This window comes from Phlebotomus papatasi, chromosome 1 (assembly GCF_024763615.1).
Source record: "Phlebotomus papatasi isolate M1 chromosome 1, Ppap_2.1, whole genome shotgun sequence".
Lineage (NCBI taxonomy): Eukaryota > Metazoa > Arthropoda > Insecta > Diptera > Psychodidae > Phlebotomus > Phlebotomus papatasi.
Window position 1 is genome coordinate 68,683,722 of NC_077222.1, and position 22,449 is coordinate 68,706,170.

The 22,449-nt window shown below is 32.4% G+C and overlaps 1 protein-coding gene across 12 annotated transcripts in view; it reads left to right on the plus strand.

Moving 5' to 3' along the window:
- The window catches only part of LOC129798865 (heterogeneous nuclear ribonucleoprotein R), a 142,495-nt gene that overhangs the window by 70,641 nt on the left and 49,405 nt on the right, over positions 1-22,449 (plus strand). For 11 of the 12 annotated variants that reach the window (XM_055842326.1, XM_055842367.1, XM_055842403.1 and 8 more), the window contains exon 1: positions 10,570-12,900. The exons of the other annotated variant lie outside the window; for it this stretch is intronic. The gene's annotated coding sequence lies outside the window, so the exon portion shown is untranslated. Of the gene's footprint in view, positions 1-10,569; positions 12,901-22,449 lie in introns of those variants that run through there. 12 annotated transcript variants of the gene reach the window in all.

Here is a 22,449-nt window from a genome sequence, read left to right on the forward strand (position 1 = left end):
TTAAAATAAATCAGTGAAAAATCCGGATAAGCTTATTATAGCTAAGGTCTTCCTCAGGTAATCATGAAATGCTTGCAGCTTGGAATTCGTTTTTTTTAAACCAATTTTATTTTTTTGACTTGATTCTTTTTTCCCAAAATTCTTTATAATATAATTTGCATAAATTCCCTGATAGAAACGCACCAAGTTGGAGTACTTTGAGATTTTCTGAAAATAATCTCCGAAAATGTTTAAAAATTTAAAATGCTATAGGTAGGAACTTTCTAATCCAGTTTGGAAATGCTTAGATTAACTGGAATGTTTTCTGAATGACTGTTAAACGTAAATCAGTTTTAACTCTTTCGTCTCCTTTGGGACTCTGGGTACCCATGGAAAAAATAATTTTTTTAGACTATTTAGAATCGATAAAATTCCGATTCTTGTGGATGATTACAAACTATAAGGATGTCCAAATCTAGGATATTTTTTGCAGGATCCCAATTAACTCCTGAGCTAAGATATTCTTGGTCAAAAATCGTGAATTTTCGATTTTCTGCTTCCTTGCACATATTGTGACTTTTTTCATATTTCTAGACCCGAATAAGGAAAAACCTCTCGGGGCCAATAAGTATGATAACTATCAATTACAGATTACATAAATTCGAAAAACAATTTTTTCATAAATTTTCAAAAAACTTGTTCAAAGTTGATGGGAATTCTCGTCCCCAAGAATCTTGAGGTCAATTGTAAGGTTATCCCGCCAGTGCCCGCCATTTGGTTTTTGACACCAACCTTGTAAGAAAATTCAAGCGGGAGCGAAATTTTTGTCAATATGGCCGATAATTTTGACATTTGGCAGCGAAGGAGATTGCTTTCGGGGAAGTTTTTCCTATTCTTCTAGATTTTGGTGAATTCTGATTGTCCAGGAAGTGTTTTTTTGGCTCTTGAGAAAGCTTAATGTGTCTGCAATAACATCCTGTTGAGAGAAATGTGTGTTAAAGTGCTATTCTGTGAAATATTTTGAGGAATCTGTTGGCAAGCAGGAGCTGGGTGTCCTTTTCAGCACTTCCTGGACATCCCACAAGATACTGGTCAATAATTCTTCTTGTTTTAGTGATCAACATTGTAAAGGAGTCATTTCACACGCAAAAATAATTCACAAAATTGATATTATTGGCTTTTGGAAAATTGAAGTTTGTCCAAGTTTCTATCTTTTGCGTTCTTTAGGGGACGAGAGTTCCCATGAGTTTTCCAATTTCCCAGAGGCGGAGAAAATTCTTTCTCTACAATAGTATCATATTTGACCAGTAAGACTTACAATAAAATGAGTTTTACTGAAATTCGTTCGCTGGATATGTTGTGGTCCGGAAAGAGTTAAACGGTTATGAAGCGATGAATGATTGTTGCCAGAATTAATTGAATTCTACTCTGCTTCGGGAAAACTTTCGGTTTATCTACAAACCACTTGTGAGCTGGTATCGTGCAAATGATGATAAGCGTTCCCTCTTAAAATCGCACTTTACACCCCCGTGTTTTTTCGCAAGTCGTTCTCTGCAGTGCCACATATTGTATTGTAAGGAAAAGATCGTTTTAACGACAAAAGACTATACAGCCCAAGAAGAAGCATTTCCGCCGTTTGGCTTCGGAGACAGGTCGCCAACGCTGCGATGGCGACGGACGCACGATATAGGAGGGATGATTAATGTAGAGTTGAATAAATAAATTAAATTAAGAATTAAATTGGAATTCTAAACATTTTTATTAATTTAGAGAATATAATAGTAATTAAATTATTTTTCTTGGAGACTGCATCTTTGTTACGAGTTTGAGTTTCAAAATATTTAGTGAATGGAAAAAATTTGTTTCACCTTAAAAAATCAAGTCTTAAAAATTTTGACAAATGTAAGTTACGATATTAGTTGATAGAAGTGACAATGTGTGGCTCTATATCTGCATGAGAGGCTACAATTATGGGTTGGATTATATTGCGAAAATTGCACCACCATATATTATATATATCATATATATGTATTATGTATTAAGATTTCCAATTTTAAACATGTGAAATATATGTTGTCTCTCCATATCGCTAAATTTTCAACGTCAGTTGCACTTTATCTTCTTCAGCACTTTATTGCTAATTGCATTTTCTCTTTATCACACCACAATGTGATGATGTGAATGAATAGAATAATTTTATACAATAGCTCAAATGACATGGAAAACTTTGAAAATTTCTCTTATCACAGAAATGTCTCAGGTTACAACAAGACGACACGTTGAAATGCTGGAAAATGGCATCAGGAGAGACAGGCTTTCTCTTTTTGTCAAGTCAAATAGTTCCCTATCTCTTGGTATATAAGTTCATTTGTTATCCACCTGCAATTGTTGGAATTTAAACGGGGTGAGAACATGTGAATTTTGTCAAGAGACAGAGTCTAGTTAGAAAAAACAGATCCAGGGTCCCATTTGATAGTCACCCGTACCCTCAGAGGGAATTGTGATGGTCGAGATTTAAAAAAAAATGTCTGCACAGAATATCTGTGAAAGAGTTGATGAAGACTATCCTCTAAAATAAAAGTGAAGATGGTGAGCCAGAAAAAAAACAACACTGAGAGAGTGAATAAAACCGGAAAGAAGTGTCGTGTAGTTGAGTATAAAAGGATCCTTTTATTTTCGACCATATATAATTTTTATTCCCTGTGCAACAGTGGTCACTTTTTTCCCATCGCCAAATGTGTCCTCCTCAGGAAGTCCATAGACCCATAACAATCTTTTCAATTCAATTTATCCTATACCTCCTCACAATTGCCTGGGAGAGAGATCCTCTGTGGTCACATGTGTGTACATTTATATAGGGGTATTATAGATGATGGAAAAATTATATCCTTAAGAACTCAATTTAATCTTTATATGGAGTGTTTAGATTCTGGGATGGTGCTTTTTTTCTCTCTTGTTCTTGTACCATCTATACTTTTGTGGGTATGAGGAAATAAAAGGATTTTAAATTCAATAGTTCTTTCTGGTTCTCTGGCGTTTTCTTTCTACTCCACCTTCTTGTTTCTCAAACACAAAACAATTCATTGATCCCTGTTTAGAATGATTTTTTTCTTGCTTTCTATCAACATTTCTGATGCAAAACTTTAAAATAAAATTATTTCTCAAAAAATCAATCAATCAAAAATATTTAAATTTATCTAGTTTAGAGCTTCATCCCTATTCCACTTTTAGTCTGCAAAGTATCAAATTGAACCAGACTTACAATATGAAGGGTTGGCAAAAGAAAAGAAAAACAAATGTCACCTATTATAAAACTATTAGAGAGTGAGAAGATAAGATGTGGTGAATTCATTTGGCACTATGGATACAGAACAAAAATTACTTAAAATTTACATTGTGCAATTCGTTTCTCTCCGTATGAATGATATATGTATATACACATGAAAAACTGATGGTTACATCCTTTCTCACTCTTTCAAACTTCTTTGGTCATACTGGAAGAAGCAGAGTTGAAAGGAAGATTCAGCAAAAAGGAAAAAAAAAACAGCATCTCCTAAAGTGTTGGATGTCATCTCATTATTTCCAATCTGTGGGAATCAAAACAGGAATTTTTCGTGAATTCAAAACGGTCTTGGGGTATAAATGTTATGTGTTAGTTGCCCAGAGAGATCGTTTCTCTCAGCATCTTTTTTCCTCCTTATAGGTAGGTTGGGTGCTTGCAAATCTTTTTATGTGTAGTGTAGTGTGAGCTGGATTGAAAAGTGAAGAGTAAGAGAGAGAGAACCTATTAGGCGTGGATGCATGTTTCTAACTTGGTTACAGAAAAAGTTCAGGCTACCAAAATAGTTTGGTAGATTCTCAATTTCTTATTTATTATATATCTTCACTTTGTTATTTAATACGTTCACCATCTCCTTAATTTTGAGTATAACCTTTGAAGCAAAATTAATGAAAAATTGTAAATTGTAGGGTAAATATGCCAAATTTCGGCATAGTTGCATGCAAGCGTCAAAGTCTCAAGTTTGAAATTAATATTTTAAATTCAAATTGATTTTTTTATTCCTTCTTCTTATGGAGCGTTTTTTGGAACCTTCTAGACTGTTTATCATCTTTATTTACTTTAAAATTATTCTTAATACATTTTAAAATGAATAAAAATGTAAACATAGCTTTGGTGCCCTATTTCGGCCACCTTCATTTTCATAGTCTTTTGCCCTTCGGGAATTCTTCCAAATGTTTTTTTCACGTCTTCTCGTTTGTCAAAGCTACATTTTTTGTTATTCTTTAGCATTGTATAATCTCTAGAGTATATATCAACTAAAAATTTATGGAAATTCAAGGAACAAAAAGGTGGCCGGAATTGCAAGCTGGCCGGAATTCGGCACACTTACCCTATGTATACCTTAGGTTAGTACAGACATTTACCGATTTGAATTTAAATGTGGCTCATCTAATTTTTTATGAAACTGTGGATGTTTCTGTTTACATATTTAATACTAAGAAGACAGCTGCTGATATTCTTTATTTTCCCGTTGCCAAAATCTGCCTTTAAATAAATAAATAATAATTTAAATAAAGAATTGCTCAGTTCAATAGTCAGTTGGTCGCGTTAATTTTCTTTTAATTATTAAATTTTTGAAATCTTATGCCAAGATTTCGTGAAAACCAATACACCATTGAAATTTCATAAACATGTCCCAGAGAAAATTGTTTAGCACTTGAAGAAGTAATTCTCTTCTTGCTTGATAATAACTTACTACAAAAAGGCAAAATGTGGTTTAATATACAACGAAAATTGTCCTTTTTTATAAATTTCTCTCACAATTCAACTTTCAATGTTTTTTTTCTTTTTTAATTCTGATTCGTTCACTTACAATCTAATACTCATAAATATAATAAAAAATTATTTGATTTTTTATTTCAAGTGAATTTACTTTGAGCAATCGTGTCCACCGCAGATAGTTTTTTCAAAGAATTATCCGACAATCAGATGCCATTAAATGAATTTTTGAAATATCTCAAACTAAATTTCAGAAAAATATTATTCCATAATGTTGTAATTTAATATGATTATGAGCTTGAATGACATATACTGTTAATATTTTGTAAAAAAAAATAAAAAATATTCTTTATAGCCTTCGAGACCCTGCGTAACCCTTTGAGGGATCATATTTTAACAGAATTCCCGTGTTCTCATGCGAAAAATTACATGTTAAAATTCGGTGGAAGCTAAAATCCCGAAAAAAGGGCTAAATTACGAAAGCCAAAATCCCGAATGGTCAAAATCTTGAAAATACGAAATTATACGGAGTATAATGTATACCATAATTTCCAAAAACATAGAAAATTTCCCTTTATCTCCAGCAAGCGCGGGTGCAATCGTGAGAGTAGCTATGATACTTTTAATATTTCAGTAAAAATATGGTAACTTCTTTTCGATAGTATCGACTATCGATTCTGAAAAATTTAAACGATAGCTGCACTTCCTGTAACTAATATAGACATTTATCAACAGTCACATTCTTTTAAGAATGTCACTATGAATAACCTAACAATGCGTAAAAAGTCGATATTCACTTAATCTAACAGATATAGCTTTATCGATACTTTCGATTCGATAGTGTCGAAAAGTTATCATTCCACCCCAGGTTTTTGGCGTTCAAGATTTTGACCGGGATCCCTTACAATTACGTTTTTTTATCCATTATTTATAATTAAAATGACCAAACGGTAAGAGACAGCAAGCTTGAGTCTTCATTGACGCAACCATAAGTCACCTTGGGAAGCCAATAATGATCTAAGGTCTCCAGAAAATTCCTAGAGACCTGAAGGAGACTCGATACTCGAACCTAGAACACTTGCATCATAAAACGAGTGCTGTGCCACTTAACCAATTCCTTCTGTTTTGTTCTTTCTGAGTTTTGCTGCAATGTTCTAAATGTGGTTAAGAACTTTCTAAACAACCCAATCTCATACCATGTTTGGTTTTATTCTGCAATGTATGGCTCAAGAATTGGGCTTACATAATGCTTCTCTCTTTGCTCGTACATCTTTATCCTATATTATGTGTTTTTAAGTATTTTTTCAATGTATGGTTACCACCTTGAATAATATTAATATAAAATGAAAAACAAGGAGGAGGAAAGAAGTTGTGGTGAGAGAGTATAGGGACAAAAAAAAAAGAAACAGGAGGAGAGTGTTCACTCACAGTACACAATTTATTATAGCTACTCATATCCCGGGTATTTTATGCGAACCAGGGATGGTCGATTGGATGGAGGTAAAGACGAATATCTCATTGTCGTACTTGCGTTGTAATGTGCAGCACCACTTTACTGGACAAATGCTGAGAGATGAGAGTTGAGTGTCTTGGAAGAAAAGAGATGGATACTGGCTGCACAGAGATGGTGATTTTGGATGGTTGAAGATGGGTATACATGCGCGTATTAGTCCGGTTTTGACTGCTCTGAGTTTTCTGCATAGCTTTTTTTTCTTTGCTATATATATCTCAAAGAGTGTTCCTTCTACATTTTTCCTGCGCGTTTTGGGTTGCACACAGACGCTGAACAAGTTAGTGAAGTTGGTCTTGAAGAAGCTGAAAAGAAGAACTGGTTGCAAATGGGGTGGATGCGAGGGTTTTTCTCCATTGAACCAACTCTTTTGATCTCATGGGAGAGACGGACGTTGTTTTTTTTTTCGAACTTATTCATCTGAACTCTCTTAGACTTTTTTTTCCAATTGATCATCCCACGGGACAGTGTCTCTCTGATGGTGCTTTTTTGGATTGTCGCCCATTGACCCGCTACAGGGAGATGTATTCACTCTGGCAGTTTTTTTTTCCTGTGTATTCCTTCACTCTTGGTTCATTTGCTTTTTGGTGGTGTCTGGTGCGCTTCTCACATATTTGTATACAGCCAAAATATGCAGATACGACTTCGGACAATGTCCTCAGAATTTAGCCAAAATCCCGACAAATGTTTTGATAATTTTGAGAGTATTTTGAGCTAAGTTCAGCATTTAATTCATTTGAATGGTTTTAAATTTATAATCTTTGACTCAAGCACGCTTTTAATACCTAATATAGCATACAAATTCTACGGAAGTTCAGTTTTTTTTTTAAATTTTGATCAGTAACAAGATTTATTAGCAAAAATCATGTTACCAAGCTAAATAAAATATTGTATATTTCTGTAAAATTTTAAATGGCTATTAAAATAATTACCCTTAGTCATAAATAACGTTAAAGCTTGCAGAAAACAGTTAAAAGGCTCAAACGTTATATTTAAAGATTGAAATGTTTAACAGGTCCTTATGACCAGCTTTAAAATTGAGGACAACAAAGCTTGGAATTTCCATTTTAACTAAATTATTGTAAAATTTGTTGCGTTTTAGTCTAATTAACAGAATAAAAAATTACTTATAATTATATATTACGTGTAAAAAGTGGAACGAAACTAATTAATTTTTTGGTTTAGGTCTCAGTCTATTCTTAATGAATTAGGTACTTCTGAAAAATAAATTCACTTGTTATTAATATTCACTTGAAAACATGGCTCAAAATAACAATGCTTAACAAATAATAGCTCAAATGTGATAACAAAAAGTGGCCTAAAAGTGTGTCAAATGGTCAAACACTATTAATTTTAAGAGAATCTGGGGCAAAATACCACAAAATTGATATTTATTTTTCATTAATCCTAGATCATCTGACAAATTTCTAAAATAATAAATAAAATATACCTTTTGGAATTTATTTTTAAAAATTATTTTGTGGAAATTTTCAAACATACTGGGATAAATTTTATTTATATTTATTAATGAGCATGGGATTATTTGTGGTGTTTTGATTCGCTTTATTTTGAGCTTTCCTATTGGCATTTTTTTATGGAAAATTTATTTCTTAACAACTTTGCTAAAGACTATTTTTCTCTATCTTAACCACGTATGCTTTTCATTTAATTTTCCAAAACCTGTTTTTGGCAAGAAAAGTCTCATCTTCGTTGATATAGAAATAGCAGAAAAGGTGAAGTGGTAGAGGCGACATGGTCAAGTAAAAAGATATTAAGGATACTACACATTGTGCAGAATTTAATTCAAAATGCTAAATTTCGACGCAAATTTCTCATAATGTGCGGAGAGCTCTAGTGCAGGTGTTTGCCAGTCTTTATACAGATACGAAAAATAATAATAATAAATAATAAAAATAATTATGGATTCACGTTGAACGAATTTAAATTAATTCGGAAGTACTCACAATACATCAATTTAGGAAAATGAGCTGTCAGTTAAGTAAAGTTGTCTTTTTGAAACTTGTAATTCTTTTAAGGATTACAGAATTTATTAAAAATCTATGGGGAAAATTTAAATAATGTGCTATAAATTTTCTCTTACACAGAAAAAAATATTTTGTAAAAATGTTCGTAAATGTTTGTGAATTCCTATAGGGGAGTTACAAAATGCTCGTGAATCGTATAACCCACAAACATGTTCGTAAAAGTTTGTACTTTTTTCACAAACATTGTTCGTAACATGATCATTTGGCGAACATTTATTGTACTTTTACAAACATTTGTTCGTAAATGTTCGTAAACATACAAAAAATGTTCGTAAAAGTTTGTCATTTGTTTGTAAATGTTCGTAAAATGTTCGACAGGAAAACAAACATTTACGAACAAATGACAAAATTTTATGAACATTTTTTGTGTGTTTACGAACATTTACGAACAAATGTTTGTAAAAGTACAAAAAATGCTCGTCAAGTGATCATGTTACGAACAATGTTTGTGAAAAAGTACAAACTTTTACGAACATGTTTGTGGGTTATACGATTCACGAGCATTTTGTAACTCCCCCATAGGAATTCACAGAGATTTACGAGCATTTTTACAAAATATGTTTTTTGTGTAGCCAATATCCAGGAAAACAAACTTGTTTTAATTGGGTTTAATAAAATTTATAAACATTTGACAAATAAGTCTTTAAAAAAACTTCAGCTGCGAGAAAGTGATACCCCTACTAGATGTTAAAATTTTCGATTTATCAGATTTCATTCCAGGCTTTTCTATGTATTAAAAATTGAATAATTGAACATAAATTTCATTTTATCTAATATTTAAAAAAAAAAAACATTTAAACGTATTTCTTTTTAAATTTTTTATTTAATATTATGGGTAATGTAAGTTTTATTTTGCAAAATTATGTACGACATTTCATATAGTCCGACTGAAACTTGATTAGTGGTATAGTTCATTGTATTCGCAATTCTAAAAATTATCTACAAAATAAGTAAACTTGCATTGGTCCTTACTTTAATTTTTACAACCGCCTTACCTTATTGTTTTCTTGTTTTATTGGTTAGTGTGTTTCAACCCTAATCCATGCCGATAAATTTAAGTCTGTCTTACCCGAAAAGATGCATCGCAAGAACATTCGCAATTTCGAAAATCTGGTGCTTTTCTTATTGAATTTATTGTCAATTGCATGACATTTTTGGATCTTCTTGCTATCCATTCGTTTTTCTTTTTGCAAAAATTTCTCGTGCAGCATCTACGAACATTTCTCATGTGAACTTATGCATGAATAAATGATGACTGATGTTGGAGTGTATGAGAGAAATTTTTGGGCTCTTTATTTTGCTCCCTCAGATAGATTTACCGTGAAAATAGCCGCGTGGGCCGACTGCTGGGTAGAATATTCCTCTGAGCTTGCGGTCTTTTTTTTTTAATTTTCTGTCCGTCCAATTTGGCGTGTATATATCTTTTGGCGTAGAGAAGCGAAAAGACGACGCCACTGTTTCCATTTCGCCTGACTTTAAAACATCCCATACATATCCCATGCCAAAATGTATGAATTTTTATTCATGATCGCGCGACATCGAACTGGTATTTTATTTCGACATCTCGCGAATTTCGCACACACATATACATATGCAAGTGGCACAATATTATATGAGAAAATTACCGGGTGTGTGTGAATCATTTATGGCAAATGGTATATCATGCCGCGTTTCGCGAAATATTATTGAACAACACTACAATGTGTGCTGAAGATTGACGGATACCGGATAGACACATTAGGGGGGAAATGGGGACAGAAACGATGAAAAACTCACGTTTCACATTGTATATTCCAATGAAAAATTCATGATGAATTTTTCCCTTCATGTGAATGTGACATATACCGCATTGGAAAATTTTAATAGATTATAAGTTAGTATAGCAAAAAGCAAGAAATTGTGCGAAATATTCGCGAATTTTTTGGCGTAAATGTATTCCAATTGAGAGCACAAGATGACGTGGACTTGGATGATTATGTATATGTTCCTACTACACGACTGTGATATTATATGATCAATGTATAAGTGTGCAAAAATTGCAAATTGCTCTACAGCGCGCTAGAGTACGAAAATCGTAAACGGGTGACGAATTTTCGAAAGAGTAAATGAGAGAGAAAAATCGCGATATAGCAACTCTCGCGAAATAAATGTATATAGCACAATTTGCTGAGAATATACCCAAAGATAAAAGCATAGAGTGAGAGTGAGAGAATTGAGGCTACGCTATATACACTACCCAAGAGATTGAATACTACCAAAAGTGTATCAACAAGAAGGGGTTCACATTTACAGTCAACGGTTTCATTGCGTTCGGTGTGCGGATTTTCATCTACTTTATACTGGTGCACTAGTAGAGTTGAGCGCGGACGATAAAGAACGTATCGTCACGGTGCATCACCACCATTGGAAATATTTTATTAAAAAAAAATACAAAATTGGAAAATTCACCACTAATAGTAGTAAAATTTATTTCGCCCTAAATTTAAAAGAATAAATAAAAAAAGAAAAGCCTAAAAGAAAGTTTACTTGAAAATATTGAAGAAAAAACGTTTTAATGGAGAATCCAGTAAAACTTAATTCAATACACCGCTAAATTGGCGAAAAAGGACGGCAACTACGTTAATACAAAGCATATAATCAGTTTTTGTTTTTTTTTTATTAAAACAAGACATTGTGTGTGCAAATTTAAAATTTCTATATACAACCCAAAAGACTGTGTGCTGAAATTTTGAAACAAAGGAAAATTTTCCTTTTGTGTGGACAACCTCAAGCAGTGCTCTTTCACCGTAAATCCATCAAATATCACTGGATTAACTAACTTTGCAGCAGTTTCTTTTTTCGCTGGATCTTTTTTTTTGTTGGTGTTTTGTGTCACTGTTAAAAGGAAATATCCCAAACGTCTAAAAAATATCTTGTGGTGCGTCGAGACGAAATTTTTTTTTGGACACTCACTCACAAATTCAACGACAAAGAACAATCTTATTCTGGATTTTTTTTGTTACGGTCTATTCTAAAATCTATATTTGTCGTAGAGAAATTCGACAACAATTGAACTACTGTGTGTGACAAAATTATCCATTTATAGTTTGTCGAAGTGAAACTAAATTAGTAGAACAAGAGGAACTTTAAGTGCCGTCTGGAACATTTAAGAAAAAAAAGAACAAAATTATTCTGAACATTTTTGAAGAAATAATCTAATCTAATTGACTTTTGAAGACAAGACTAGCTTTAATTTTGAATGTTTGTTTTCTTTTAATCAACTGAATACAGTTAGTCATTATTATTATTTTTTTTTAATATAAATACATCTACCAAGTGTGTGTTGTTTAATTGTACAATTTTGTATACTCGCCCAAAAAAAAAACAGTTTTTTTTATACACAACTATTATTTTTTGAAATATTGATACAACTTTTGTTACAAAACAACTCAAAACGTTGATGTACATTTTGTTTTTTAATTTAAATGCTGTTTTTTGTGTTAACCTTTCACCATCAATCGAATCAAAGTGGAGAAGATCACATTTGTCTCCACGAGCAGTAGATGAATGGCAAAGAGCGATCCATTGATGTATAGAATTAATTAAGCTGGCAGAAAATGTGCATACGTGTTATATAAAATCACTATACACAAGCAACTAGGAGAATTAAAATAAACGTGATTCTATTTTAAATAAAGAGATTGAGAGATAAATGCAAAAAAGATCTAATACCAAGACCATTGAGAAGGAAACTAAACGATCACAGATAAGTGCGAAAGTGAACAATTGATTCTAAGAAATTTAATTGCACAAAATTGCATTAAAAAGAGATTTTATTAAAAAAATAACTAAATAAATGCTATAAATGAAAAGTGATTAAAGTAAAGACGGAACTGGCCTCTAGAATAACAAAAGGAGATTGAACATAAAAAAATAATAATTTCATCAATATCAAAAAGTGATAGAGATTTATGTTTATTTTTGCTATCCAATCAAAATCCAATAAAACGTATTCTCAACTATTCCGAAGGGGGAAGTTATGATGAGCTCAACAAAAGTGGATAATTCTATAGGATTATCGCAAACAAGGAGCAATTTGTGGAAATCACAAGTGATCGAACAAAATGATCTGTAATAGAGTGTGTGAGTGTATTTGGAAACGAAGCAATAACTAAACTAAAGCCTATATATCTGGAAATTTTTGGATTTTCCAAGAGACATTTTGTTGTGTACATCATCATCTATACCAATTTTTTTCTGGTGTAGTTTGCAAAAAGCAAAGAGAACAAAAAAAAACAAGAACGAAGACTCTAAAAGACATTTCAATACTTGATCTCTCAAGTAAAGAAGTGATCATTGTTGTACTCAGTTTGTCCTACAAACACGTAAAAATACATACATATACGAAAAGGTGAACAGTTTTTAACATCCGGTATTATACTTCATTTGCACATCCAGACACCGGCGGCGACCTTTCACAGTGCTTTTTTTTTGTGCAACCCAAAGAAAAAGCACCTTTAAGCCGACTATCTATAGTCGGAGCATATTAATTATTCAATCAACTGATCCCCAGGGATAAAAGATTGCATCCAACAATATTCAGCTAAGTATGTCAATAAATTTGTATATTTTATTCAATTAATTAGCTTTCTGTAAATGCAATATGACGAGCTTTATTACATATCGTTAATTCCATCAGTTCGTATCGTAACTTTATAGTTTTGCTTAATCTAATTTTTTCTTAAAAGATGTTTTCTCTTAAGTGAATTTTTTTGAAGAGCAGAAAAAAATTAATTTACAAAATTTTAATAATGAAATAAATTTTTTATTATTTAAAAAATGGACATTTCATTTAATATGATTCATTTTTTTTTGTTAATTTTTGAAATCTTTACATTTGTAGTTATATTTTTATAATCAATAGAATATATAGCCGTACTCACTATGGCGCTGTTATCTTGTAATATCGTTATCTCGTTATCTCGTTATGTTCTCGTAATGTATTTTATAAATGAAAAATTATAACAAGATAACAGATTACGGAGATTACGAGATAACAACGCCATAGTGAGTACGGCTTATGTCAAAATCATATTAAGCATTGCTTAATAAAAATAATACTTAGTCTGTTCATAACTGTAATTTACGGGTCTCGGTCAAAATCCCGAAAGCCCAAATCTCGAAAGCCATAATTTCAAACGCCAAAATTCCGAAAGCCAAAATCCGGAATAGGTCAAAATCCCGAATACTTAAGAGTGTCTTAGCTACTCCCACGACTGTACCCGCGCTTGCTGGAGGCAAAGGGAAATTTTCTGTGTCTTGGAAAATTATTCTACACATTATCCTGCATAGGGGAATGTTGGCATGGTTCGCACAGAGTGAACCTTCAAACAACGCAAATTTTCTCTTTGTTTGCAAAGAGGTAGTTTGTCATTTCTTAGCCATAAGATAGATCATTATTAAGTTCATGAAACGAGATGAGAAATGGTAGTTCAGCTCTTTGCAAACAAAGAGGAAATTCGCATCGTTTGAAGGTTCACTCTGTGCGAACCATGCTTGCATTCTCCTATAATTTCATCCCTTTCAGGTTTTTAAACATTCGGGATTTTGGCCCTTTCGGGATTTTGGCGTTCGGGATTTTGGCTTTCGGGATTTTGGCTGCCTCCGGTAATTTACCACGAAAGCGAAAGATGGAGCTTATCCTTAGATTTGTAACTGCCATGCATTCCTCGTGCCCCACACGAGCTTTCGTTTCTTTCTTAATTTCTATTTATATCTATTTTATAGTGGACAGATTGTCCTATTTTCTACCAATAAATTGAATTAAATTGAATTGAAAAAATAAAAAAAATACCTCGTGTAAAATCTATATAGCACACGACTTTAAAAAAAAATGTTGTTGATGATCGAAAATGCAAACTAAAGTTCGAAAATTCGAATATAATTTTATGGTAAAGCTGTGAAAATTTTATGAATGTCACACTAGGAGTGTGTTAAGAGACTTGCTCAATAATTAAACAAAATCTGACAAAAATATTACAAAATTTGTTGCTTGAATTTTCCTCACTGTCACTGTTGACTCTCGAGATTTTTCAAATTTCCAACAGTCCGGCTGACCACTTCAGCTGAGTTTAGTGCTGTAAAAAGCTAAACGACCAAACTGAGGATTTATCAGGGTTATTTAAAATCAGTCCTAAGGTAATATTTCATAATATAACGGGATAGCGACCGTAGAAGTCTGCAACGCTAGCGTTTGCTAAGATTTTAGCTTCATTTAGCAGTATTTTCAGCAAAAGTTTAGGAAAAGTTAAAAAAAAAAAACGAGATAAAAATATCCTGTTTTTTTTGAAAATATGTGTTATATTTTCAGCAAATTGAAATTTTAAAGTATTGAACTTCTGAAAAATTCTTAAAATGATAATTATATTACTAGCTGATGGAAGGTAGGATATATAAATATACGCATATAAGAAAAAAAAGTCTTCCACAACTGTTCTCTTATACCCTTTGTACACGTCTCAATGCCTCTCTAGTACATCCTAAAATGTCTGTACATGAGCGAATTGAGGCTCCGTAATAAGTACTTCACTTCATGTACATAAAATGAGGCAATGAGGGAGCGAAAATTGACGCCAATTGACAGCAATGTGCAAGTTTTCAGAATGCATTTTTTACCATAACTCGTCCATGTGACGGTGGTGTAATGAGAAAAGACAGATGTTACTGCATGCATTTCTCATGAAGAAAACTGAAAAATGTTTCATTTTCCAGCTGTTTTTTTTTCTAAACCCATCTATCATTTTCCACTTACACACTCTGGTGCATAAAATTTAAAAATAAGTTAAAAAATGATAAATTTTTATATAGCGTCAGATTATTTTACCATTCTTGCAATTTTAAATTTTTTTTCTAAACGTATAGCAAGAAGTTAAGTATTACGCTTTTTTTTAGTATTTTATAGGAATCTGTTGTCATATTTGAAATTTCACAAATAAGGATTTAAAATAATTATAAATAAAACAAGCTTTTAAATTGAGCTACACGTTGCGAAATTGTAGCTTGGTAACGTTACACTGACGCGCTTTTTAAGATCTTCATTTAGGGTGCAAGGAACGTCTATTAACACTTTAAAAACTCGTATCAGCAGCACCTATTGACACCCTCCTCTGTACTATTTGGGATATGAAATTTGAACATCTCTGTTTATAATTAAAGGTATATTACAGGAAAAACGTTATATTACTTATATTTTACTAGATAGATTAAATAATTTTCAACATTTTGACAAAAGTATCAATAGGGGTTCCCTGTCGAACAGACGTTTCTCCGACCCTACAATTGTGTAAGGAATGCAAAGGGCTAAGTTTAAGTTGCACGTAGATTTTTTGTGTTTGAGAATGATTTGTGGAAAAATATTTAGATTAGATTTATTTTCGAACATTTATAATAGCATAGGCATACCTAAGAAGAATTTTAGGGTACGCGATAAAACCGATGAAACTGATGTTACAAAAAATAAGAAAATTAGATGAATTCGTGTTATATAGCAGCTTTTGCCAATTTTGTAGTAACACTTTTAAAAGTTTATGAAGAGACGGAAGAGTCAAAATAAAATTTCGTGGAAATTGACAGTAAATTTAATATCGAAAAACTTACATTCGATTGATAATAAACTAAAAGAGAAATATTGCAAAAGAAACAAAAATTATCGATTCTACATGTATATAATACTGTTTTATGTTAAATATAAATATTTTAATCGGTTAAGTCACATTGAAGTTAAGCCGTAGGTATGCCTACAGCTTAAGGCGAGATACGGCTTAATAGAAATTCAAAAAAAAAAATAGTTCTGTCTTTAAATTTGGGTTATCTTATAATAAAACTAATCTGTTTCTTATCTAATACTTAGGCCCATAAATTATTATTATTAATCGTATCAGGATATATCTGTTACAATTTAATCATGTTGTCATATATCATGTGTTGGAAGAATCTGCTGATCGCAGATCGCCCAGGAACGCCTTCCTCGTAGTGTGGATGCTTCTTCCATATTCCCGGAGTTTTTGGGTAGCGGCGGCGCATTTTTATTACGTTATATCACAGTGCAAATGTCTTTTTATAGTCATTCAGATCTTTGCTCCGGGCGAGACTCGAACTCACAACACTGTGAGTCAAGCCGGGGATCGATCCACCTAAGAATCAACGGTCCTGCCTATTGCGCCACCGAGATCCCCGGCCTATAAATGCACTTAAAGAATGCTTTAAACTATCTTTTATTTTATAAAACTATATAGGGTAAGTGTGCCAAATTCCGGCCAGCTTGCAATTTCGGCCACCTTTTTTGTTCCTCGAATTTCCATGAACTTTTAGATTTTACGTACTTTAGAGATTATACAATGCAAAAGAATAACAAAAAATGTAGCTTTGACAAACGAGATGACGTGAAAAAGACATTGGAATAATTCCCGAAGGGCAAGAAACTATGAGAATGAAGGTGGCCGAAATAGGGCACCAAAGCTATGTCTATATTTTTATTAATTTTAAAATGCATTAAGAATGATTTTAAAGTAAATAAAGACGGTAAACTCTTTACAAGGTTCCAAGAAACACTCTTTCAGAAGAAAGAATAAAAAAAAACAATTTGTATTTAAAATATTACATTTCAAACTTGAGACTTTGACGCTTGCATGCAACTATGCCGAAATTTGGCACACTTACCCTACTGAATGAATTTTAATTTTAATGGTTATATATACAAAATCAAATTCTGCTCAAATTGAATAATTAAAAGGGTTCAAATTTCATGTACTGTCTGTGGCCCTTAAATTTGAAGAATTTTTGTTAATTTTGAAAATTTAAAATTTGAAATAGAAGATATCGTGTTGTTTATTTGGGCACGCAACCATTTCTTCGCTGTTATAACCATAGGGAAAACATTGAAGGGTAGGAATTACAGATTTCCGTGGAACTCTACCACCGCAAGTCGATTATGGGATAATTAATCTTTTCCTAAGTAGGGGAAATTGCCTATGCTTCGTATGATCCCCAGCTTCGTAATGACAAATTTTTCCTATGTTTCTTAATAAATATGACTCATCGCACTCCTCGAACTCATATTTAAAAAAAAGCGAAAGTGTCCAGTTTTTAAAATTATATTATGGAGTCATATTTATTCATATACATGGGAAAAATTTAGTCATTACGAAGCTTGAGATCGTACGAAGCGTGGGCACTTTCCCCTATCAATTGAACAAAATTTCGAAGTTCAAAAAGTACAATTTCAAAGTAAAAATTCACCGGAAGTTTAAAGTTGAAGTCCATATACTTTATCGTTTGAACAATAGTAATAGTTTTAGTTCAAACTATCAGTATTATTCACAATTTTTTTTATTTACGGAGACGTTTTAAGGTTTCTACGCATTCTTAGAATTAAAAAACTATTCTATTTAAAGATTCTCATGCAATGTATTTACTTTTATTAAACACTTTTTGTCTCTTTTGTAAAAGATACAACGGTTTTACAATTGCGTATGTCATGATCTTCTATACATTTTGAACAATATATTTTGTGTTTATTGCAATTCGTTTCTTAATGCACAATAGCAATGCAGTTCAAACAATCAGCAGAATGTTATCTATTCTAGATTTAGATGCTACTATACATAGTTACAAGAATAAAAACATTTTAGCAAAAGTTTTCGGAAATAATTCTGCTAAGTGGAATTCGTAGTTATAAATTTTGTAGCTTCTCAAATGCACTTGTGCTTAATTTAATTTTGTAATTGAGCTTTTGCTTTTGCTCAAGTGCACCAACAAAGAACAAAACTGGCAAGAAGAGAGGTTTCATTCATTTTGATATATGAAACATGTGTCAGAGATTTGTGTGTGTAATTAAATACCAACTCCCTGTAGTATCTATAGTTAATTGCACTTCTAGTTTGCAATTAAATTATAATGATGAATAATTCTGCATAAGTTTATTGAATGTTATATAGTGTGGTGGTTTTCGTGTCGCAGTATACGCGAACATATAGACGAAAGCCAATTTAAAGTTTTATACCTCCCACTTGTCCCTTGTTCATCCCTCAACCAAGCTAGTTATACTGTCTCAAGTCACAATTATATATATACATATATATACATAAATGTTAAATATTTCACACACTATGGCACGTTTCGTTACTTTTTTTTCATATTCATTGTGCTTTATTTCCTCTGCAAAAAGAGCGTCTGTCTCCTCGCGAGTATTAGCTTTTTTTCCACCGTGCACTAAGCTATAAGAGAGAGGTTAAAGAAGACAAGAAAAATGAACGAAAAATGTAGATGTGAATGATTATGTTAGAATAAAAATTGCGAATATGATTTTAGACTCAACTGTATTGCGTGAAAATCCTGCTGCAAATGTATTCGGGGTGTATTTAGTAGGAATAAAAATTTTGCGTTTTTGAGAGTGTAGTAAACTTTGTATTTTTAAGTACATAAAGAGTCGGTTTTATAAGTATATAGAATTGCACATATAGCGAAATCTATGAATGTGATTTTGTGGGGAAAAAAGAGGGGAATTATGTATGAATGAGAAGAATAATGAGATAGATTAAATTCTAAGTTAGTAATGGAGATTTTATAAAAAGAAAATCTCAGAAAAAAACTTTATTAGTACAGTATTGATCGAAAACTTAACTTACTCGATTATACCGCAGCAGGATATTTAATCAATACCTTTGTCGTGGTTAGGGATGAAATAATGTGTGGTTTTACATGGTGTATGTAATTTTCCAGACATAAATTGAATTTCTATCGTAAATTTAATGTCAATTTTCCCACCAATATATTTTGTATATAACGCTCATACGATTTTACAGGAGCACAACTCGATTCTCTTGTAATAGATTTTGATAGAAAAAGAATTTAATTAATTTTCAGATTTTTTTAAGATACTGAATTACTTTTTCGGAAAGATTTTTCTAAATTTTACTCTTTTTTGGTCATTTGAGCAACGAGTTTGAAGTGATATGCGCGTTTTCTTTGTAACTTTTATTCCAAAAATATGTACCATTATTTGGAATTACAAGGGAACAGATTCGCTCTTTTACACAAAAAAAAACACAAAAGATGGGAAACAGAGATAAACAGATTCGCATAAGGGTAGTTTTTAAGACTCCGATCTCTTTCTTGAGCATCACCACATGACTAGAAAGCGCTTCGTAAGATCATAAAGATCCCATTTTAACGCCTTTAATTCTACATTATCAGAATGACTAAAATCATATTAGTTTGACAGCAATCAAAACTGATTCAAATTTAGCAAGTGCTGACATCATTCTGGTTATGGTTATGAAGTGCTTTATGGCGAAAATGTTCTCTTCCAGTTTCTTCCTTGTTAAATTAATGTGTCTTTTACATTTATTCCTTGTTATTTCTTGTTAACGGAACAAGAGCACGTTTCTTGCACTTACGTTAATCACTTTAGTTTTGCACTCCAATTACAATATGTCTAGATCTGCATCAAAGTCCAAACTGCCAGTATTCTGTTTGAAATCGATATTCATCGAAAAAATCTTTAGTTGGAAAGTTTGTGTCATATTGTCTTTTAAGAAACCCTTACTTTCAATTGAAGGAAATCGCCTGCACTATTGTAAACGTCAAAATTCTTTAAAAAATGCGATTTTTGACGAAAATTGCTCCCAATATGTAGATGCCTTAAGTTGTAATACCCGACTTACTAAAATTTGCGTTGTCAAGTTTAATTTTGGTACTTGGATTGGCCTATTTTAAATATTGTTTCTTTTTAGAAATAAATTTAATATTATCTTTTAAATAACTAATGAAAAATATCTGAAATTTCTTTCGAGAATGTAACTACTTCAAAAAGTATGCAGGGATGACGTAATAAAATATTCACGATAGTAGGGGGAAGTGGGGCACCTTTGAAATTGGGATTTTTATCTTATGCTTAAATGGAACTGAGCCATATCATAATGCAATTTAGCTTCTCAATCTCTCTGAGCAACTAAATTATATCATAATAAGACTAAATTTTATTTAAAAGTAGGTATAATTTCTCAATTTCAAAAGTGCCCCACTTTCAAAGGTACCCCACTTCCCCCTATCGACTGTCGATTCGGAAAAAAACTTAAATGATCGTTGCATTTTCTATCACGTTAAATGTTTCAACAATGCGTAAGAAGTTGACATTCACTTAATGTAACTGTTATAAATTTATCGGTACTATCGATATGATAGTATCGGAAAGTGATCATTCCACCCCAGGTTTAGATTGAAGATATATATTTTGAAAATTTGTGAAGCTTGACTGTTTTTCTTAATACTCTCATTATTATTATAGTAAAAAAGCACGACCTGAGATCGGTCTTAAATACTTTAATAATAATAATAATAATGCTGGCACAACATTCCATGAAGGAAGTAGGCCTTCCCGCAAGGGGATTTCTAGACATGCATTATTATTTTTTCTTGTACGGGATGAGGTTGTCAGTCCCATGCCCGTGGAATCAAGTGCAGTGAAGCTCACTGGATGCAATTCGAACACCTTTAACGCCAGAAAAATTCCTGTTGACCTAAAGGGGATTCGAACCCGGGACACTTGCATCATAGAGCGGGTGTTCTACTACTTGACCATTGAGTGCCCTTATTTAGGTTAAAAGTCAAGTTCACATTTTCTAAAACTATGCGCATTTACGGTAAAAAACCCAATATTTGGAAAGCTAAAACCGTAATAAATTTTATGTTTTATAATTAATTATTTAAATAAAACAAGTAGAAAATTATAAACAGTTTATTGTCTAGTCTAGACATTAAAGTCATGTAATTTATAATGCTATCTCTTGAAAAAAAACTGTTTGAGAATTCATTGTGTCTCTGTAAATTCGAATGACCGATGTGAGCATATAATTTTGGTGCAATGGAGTTCCAATTTGTGCTTTTGGGTATACCCGGCGCACCCACTGCACCACAAAATTTCACTGCGCTGCAGTATTTGGAACTTATACATTTCATACATATAGTTTGGAAAATGTATAGTTGGCAAAATATTTGGCACGAGATTGTCTGTAAAGTTTATGGCAGATACTATCCTAAATTATGGACACATTATAGAAGTGATTTAAGTGATTACTCCCATTATTGAGATAGTGTTTTAAATACCATTGAGGGTTTAGCTCTCCAATTATCTCAGTTGGTTTTTTTGTGGTGGATATTAATTTAGGTAATTTTTAGACATTTTTATTATTAAGATAAAGCTTGAAGTGAGAGAATGAGATGATATGTAGTGTCCTGTGATGCGATTTAGTATAATATTAGGATTAAGAATGTATGAGAATGCGTTGGTATGGATACAAATAGGGAAAATGCCGCTTTTTTTAATATGATTTTTAACCCCTTCATTTTCAATTTGGACCACGAGTGAGAGCAAGAGATAGAGATATTGTATTATGTACATTATTGATATATATATATATATATATACGTGGATGAAGGAGAGACCAACGAGGTATAACACAGTCAAATGGCAAAAAGCCGGTATAAAACCATCTCAATTATGATGTGAGATTGTGTGATAAAATTGAGGGGTAAGATTTCTCTGTGGTAGCGTTCTTGTAGTCATACACATACTTGTGTTACCCATAGAGAATTTCTCAACCCCCCGCTACAGTTTTTCCAAAAGAATTTCACAGAGTCGGTCCTTGAATCTGCGGAGACGGTGTAAAGAATCTCAGATAATACTCTCCTAAGGATTGTGCTTTTAGACACAGTGCATTTTATCGTTCACCAGTTCTTTTCGTCGTACAACGCACTCCTGTTCCATTTGACTAAGTGTTATTACCAACCCCAGGCTTTCAGGGGTGGCCTTAGGTCAGAAACTGCTCTAGCGTGACCCCCTAATACTCCTGTGTTTTTTTTATTAATTTTTTTTTAGGGTAGTTTTAATGGTCAAATACCAAACTTTTCAATCTATAACACGTTACAAAACTCCGGTCCGGAGTTTTTGCACGGTATATGCTTTCATTTATATACCATTTGGTATGTTGTAAGGCAACGAGCAGTGTGCGAAATTTAATGTGTTTAGAGTATAGTTGGTTTCAATTCGCGAATTTCTCGCGGAAATTTGTATGTTTGTGAATGAGTATGGGATCTTA